Genomic DNA, 6186 nt, shown 5'->3' on the forward strand with positions numbered 1-6186 from the left:
TGCCACAACTACTAAGCCTGCACTCTAGAGCCCACAAGCCACAACTGTTGAGCCCATGTGTAAATATGAGATGTAAATATAGTAACATTGATGAAAAAATCACTATAGATCTGAATTTAAATTGACAATATCAGTATACACTAATGATGTACTTTATATTCTGAAAAATTTTAAAAACCAGTGCCACAACTACTGAAGCCCATGCACCTGGAGCTCATGCTCCGTAACAAGAGAAGCTACCACAATGAGAAGCCCGCGCACCGCAACGAAGACTAGTCCCAAAGAGCAGTCCCCGCTTGCCGCAACTAGAGAAAGCCCGCGCGCAGCAACAAAGATCCAACTCAGCCAATAATTAATTAATTACAACAAATAAGCAAACCTTTATCTTAGCTGTATCACTGAAATGTTCTAGAGACAATAACATTCCTAAATAAAAAGGCACTGCTAGTGCCCAGACTGTTGTCCCTAAATACCATTCTTCCCATTAAAAGGACTGAGAACTTCTTGGCAAAAAAGCCAATTCCTGCTCTGGAGCGGGAAATGTTTAAGATGATCCTGGAACATTTTTTCAGAGCAGAAAGCAGGGAACATATCAATGACTAATGGTAGGGTCATGTCTAAAAGACACTAAAAACTAACTTGAACAGAGTCCACTGGCTAAAAATGGGATATTTTGAACGTCAATAAGGATAATCTCTGCAATGGATCAAAACATATCATATGTTAGAATTCAAATGACAAAATTAGAATATTACCATTTTTCAAACTCAGATGAAGAGAGTACACAATCATAATCCCTGACTACTAACCTTACAAAAAGAGAACTAGAAGTTATGTACTTTTTGATGGAGGCCATAACATTATATATGAAGAATTCTTAATCTCCCTCCCCTCCAAATAAATAAATAACCGAAGTCTAATCAAGTCCCAATATCTAACTACTAATTTACAGGGAAATACAGGGGTCAGAAGGACATGTTAAATCACCCCAAAAAGATTCAATCAACAAAATCCAGATTGTGGGAAACTGTGGGACAAATGACCCAATTTTTTTTAAATGTGCCAGAAGAGGGAATAATTAATCTAAAGATTAAGAGTCCTTCAGAAATTTATAAACCAAACTCAATTTGTGGACCTCGTTTGGCTCTTAATTCAAATACACAAATTTAAATATATATATGACAACTTAGGCGAAATACTGACTGGGTATCTGATGATTTTATTTCTGTAGGGGTGTGATATTGGTATTGTGTTATGTTTAAAAAGGGGAAGCCCTTATCTTTTAAGAAGTATATTATAAAATATTTCAAATAAAATGATCTGTCTGGGATTTGCTTCAAAATAATACAGGGGATAGGGTGTGGAAGTGGATGGGGATGTAGAACGTTGGCCATAAACTGCTAAGTGCTACATGATGGACAGCCAGCTTAGGGGGTCATTATACTGTTCTCTCCGGTTTCAGATGTGTTGAAATTCCATAATAAAATGTGTATTTTTAACAACAAGCTGGCATAAATATTTCTGTAAGTACCTATGACGTTAGTAGTGTTTATACAGGATAAATTTCAAGATATAGAATTTCTAGGCCAGAAAGAGTATGAATATTTTTATAGATACTGCCAAACTTCCCTTTAAAAGGGTTTATTTACCAACAATACACAATCAACAATGTGCAAGATGCCCATTTCTACACACCCTCACCAACAGTCTGAAAAGTTAAGTGACCTGCCCAAGATCAGATGGCATGGCCTAAAAAAAAAACCTCATATAATGATCAATAATTATCATACTGCCTGAGCCAATGGTTTACTAATTGCAACCGTTTTAAAATTTGTATATATAAAACTCTGAATAAAAGTCCATCCTCTACCAGTTATAAAAAAATCTGGGCTTCCCTGGTGGTGCAGTGGTTGAGAGTCCACCGGCCAATGCAGGGGACACGGGTTCATGTCCCGGTCCGGGAAGATCCCACATGCCGCAGAGCGGCTGGCCCCGCGAGCCATGGCCGCTGAGCCTGCGCGTCCGGAGCCTGTGCTCCACAACGGGAGAGGCCACAACAGTGAGAGGCCTGCGTATCGCAGAAAAAAAAAAAAAAAATCTTACCAGTTATAAGTTAATAAAAGTTTAGAGAATACATGAAAATTCCATAAATGAAAATAGGTTTCCATTAGTATTAACAATAAGAGTAAAGAATCCTTGAAATTTAAAGACTATTAGTAAGTCATTTAGTAAATCATAGCTAAATGAGACTTCAACTTTACATATTTTGTAGCCCTCATATTTCACTGTAAGATTACCATACATTTTGAGGAAATGTATAGAAATAGAATAATGATAACTAGTATCTCACCACTAAATTTCAGTTGTAGAAAACCAACTGCTTACCAAGTGAAATACAATAAACAAATTTAGTGATTCTTGATATTCACTAAATTTTCTAACTTGGGACAAACAATGAAAAATGAAATTTGATCTGGTTTAATAAGATTTCTTTACCCACCAAATCACTCTGGAATAGACTGTTTCAAGTACCTCTTTCCCCTGTGATATACTTTGATAACATATATACACTGAAACTCAACACATCCATCAAAACACAGTAATGATTAACTGAAAATAAAATTCTTATAAAGTACTTTAATCTCAATATATTTACATCTCCCCAAAGAATGAGTTATTATTTATTTCAGTTGAGGTACATCAACTTATATCAAAGGTTTTAAAGGATGACACGAGAAAACCCAATGTTAAAATTACAAATTTTTACTCAAAGTTATTATGATAACAATAATATGGTTACTTTTCCTATTTGTGCTTACATATTTTTCTAATGAAAACAGAACTGTTCAACAAAATATATGCTGTATTTCTTACACTGGAGGGCATGACTTTCATAGAGATCATATCAATGCTTTGAAATAGCTGAGAACAGTGTAGAACTTCATAACATTAACCCTAAAGGATAAGTTGCCTATGCTCACCTCTTTTAAACTTTTTGGCTCTTCCTTCCTGCTATTTCTTACTTTTGATACACTGATGATACTTGACCATCCTAACATTTCCCACATTATCATCTTAGGTTCTTGCCTTTTTCCAGTTCTAAAAAATAGAAACATATTATTTCCCTTAAGAACATGGTAAATATTGTACTTGGAGGGACAAGAAAAAAGTAAACTTGAAGGTAGGGGAAAATGTTATCAGAATGTTTTTAAAGGTTTGGAATAATTCCTTAACTTATATATGAATCTTTAATAATGAAATTATGATATGTGGTTTTCTCAAACTACTAATATATCACACATTTAGAAATCACTAACAGAATTTCTGTTCAGTTAATGCTCTTACCAATAAGTAGAAGTCATTAAATAAAATTACCAAGCTCATATCACAGAAGCATGACCAGTGTCATTCTTCCATTTAACTATCAAGATTTTGCCAAAAGCCACCTTCTATTTTTCCCTCCCTTCATAAATAATTTTGGATGGCAAAAAATGGCAGATCACTGCTAATAAAAATTACCAACAGGGCTTCCCTGGTGGCGCAGTGGTTGAGAGTCCTCCTGCCGATGCAGGGGACGCGTGAGCCACGTTTAAAAAACAAACAAAAACAAAAAAAATTACCAACAATGCAGCTATGTAATAATGTTTGCTTTTTAAAAGGGTTCATTTTAAAAAGACAAAATCAGTCATTCAGTTTATATATAAAATGTCAAATTAATAGAGTAAGGTATAAAAATGCAAATGTTCAGTTTTACGTATTTTTGCTTTCTTGGTCTATTTCCTATGACTTGCAATTATTTTTATGAGATTGCTGGCTGAAAGTCTAGTTCAATAGAGATTTCCCAAAAGAGATAGATAAGATAGATAAATAGATAGATAAGATAAAGTATCTTCTAAGAACAAAGCTAATTTAAAAAAGAAACCAAAAACCTAACATTTTTTAAAGGATTATGATGTTTGGGGGCTTCCTAAAAAGTTGCTTTAAAAATTCATATGAAGAATTCTTGTAAACAGCTCTTACTGGGTCTGTGTCCTTTTAACTTAAAAGGCTTCATAGTATAATTGTTCTGTAAATATCAGCATTTTCAATATATTGTGCAGTGTACACAAAGAAACCATCAAATGGCTTATCTTGTACTTATCAACTTGTTTATTTTTATACCTCCAAAAAGCTGTATTTTTTTTTACAAGAACAGCTGCTACTTTGTAAATATTTTAATGGCTTCTGTTAAGTACAGCTGTCAGTTTAACAAACAATATTATAAAAGATTTTCATTCTTCCATGTGATTGCACATCTTGAAATGTGTTTTACCTTGAAAATCCTTTGGAGATTTTAGACTGGAAAGGATAGCTTTTTTAAAGGCACAGGGCCAACAGAAGAATAGATTTAAAGAATAATGTGTAAGATCATCACGGAAATAGTGCCATTTATTTCAGAAGACAAACATATAATAGCAATAAGTTCTCTTAGCTCACTTCTTTTGACTCAGGCGGTTTGCTGAAATGGAACAGCACTGGCTTTGGAGCTAGATATTCCAGGTATGAACCTCCATTCTTTTGCTACTTAAGGGATACTGGTTTAGAGCAAACCAATTAACCTCTCTGACCCTTGGTTTTTGTATCTGCAAATGGGATAATGATACCTACCTTACAGGGTCATTATGAGAATTAGGGGTAATATATGTAAAGGGCCTAACTGAATTAAGGTAGCAATCATTATTCTGTCTTACCTACTTAGCAACCAGGAGACTCCCAATCATATTTTAGTCTCTGTCTTTTACTTTTTTTTTTTTTTTTTGCGGTACGCGGGCCTCTCACTGTTGTGGCCCCTCCCGTTGCGGAGCACAGGCTCCGGACACGCAGGCTCAGCGGCCATGGCTCACGGGCCTAGCCATTCCGCGGCATGTGGGATCTTCCCGGACTGGGGCACAAACCCGTGTCCCCTGCATTGGCAGCCGGACTCTCAATCACTGCGCCACCAGGGAAGCCCTGTCTTTTACATTTTTATTCACCCACCTTTTCACTTCCCTTATTTCCTTTTTTTTCTCCTATTTCAGGGACTTCAAAGTGAAAAAATAGAGATTATCTTATTTAGCATTTTTGTTGAATAAATGAGGAAATATATGCTGAGAGAGATTAAATGACTTGTCCAAGATCACAGAGAGTTAAAGACAGAGATGAGAACCATCGTCTCCTGGGTTTTTCACTGTTTTCCTTCTTGATGTGAAATGGAATTTGATAAGGCAATTTTATCCTGTGTCTGAAGGCACATGTATAAGAGTAAGAAACCAGTACAAGAGACAAGAAAAGGAAAAAAAAATAAAGAAAAAGGAATAAGGACAGATTTTCCCTTTTGTTCTAGAGCAGAGCTAAGCAAACTTCTGTTATAAAGGTTCAGATAGTAAATATTTTAGGCTTTACAGGTCATATGAACTATCCCAACTACTCAACTATGACATCGTAACACAAAAGCAGTCATAGACAATATGTAAACAAATGAGTGTGGCTGTGTTCCAATAAAATTTTTGACTTTTGTATAATATGAATTCCATATAATTTTCACATGCCTCAAAATAATTATTTTTTCAGCCACTTAAAAATATAAAAACCATTCCTACATCATGAGCCATACAAATCCGGATGGAAAGCTTGCTGTACTTGGCCCAAGGGCAGTAGTTTGATGACCCTGTTCTAAAGCAAACTTGAATGCCTGTGAGAGTATAAGCCTGATGATAACCAGAATAGATACCCAGCTTCAGTGTTGAGGAAATAATATGGTATGATGGAGACTGGTATGAACTGGAGTGCGTCTATCCGACTAAAATGGGCAATAGCCATTCTGGTTCAGCAGATTTCTGCTCTTAAGAAATGGAGGGGGCTTCCCTGGTGGTGCAGTGGTTGAAAATCTGCCTGTTAATGCAGGGCACACAGGTTTGAGCCCTGGTCTGGGAGGATCCCACATGCTGCAGAGCAACTAGGCCCGTGAGCCACAACTACTGAGCCTGCGCGTCTGGAGCCTGTGCTCCACAACAAGAGAGGCCGCGATAGTGAGAGGCCCGTGCACCATGATGAAGAGTGGCCCCCGCTTGCCACAACTAGAGAAAGCCCTCGGGGCTTCCCTGGTGGCGCAGTGGTTGAGAGTCCGCCTGCCAATGCAGGGGACACGGGTTCGTGCCCCGGTCCAGG

This window comes from Phocoena phocoena, chromosome 14, assembly GCF_963924675.1.
Source record: "Phocoena phocoena chromosome 14, mPhoPho1.1, whole genome shotgun sequence".
In the NCBI taxonomy this organism is placed as follows: domain Eukaryota; kingdom Metazoa; phylum Chordata; class Mammalia; order Artiodactyla; family Phocoenidae; genus Phocoena; species Phocoena phocoena.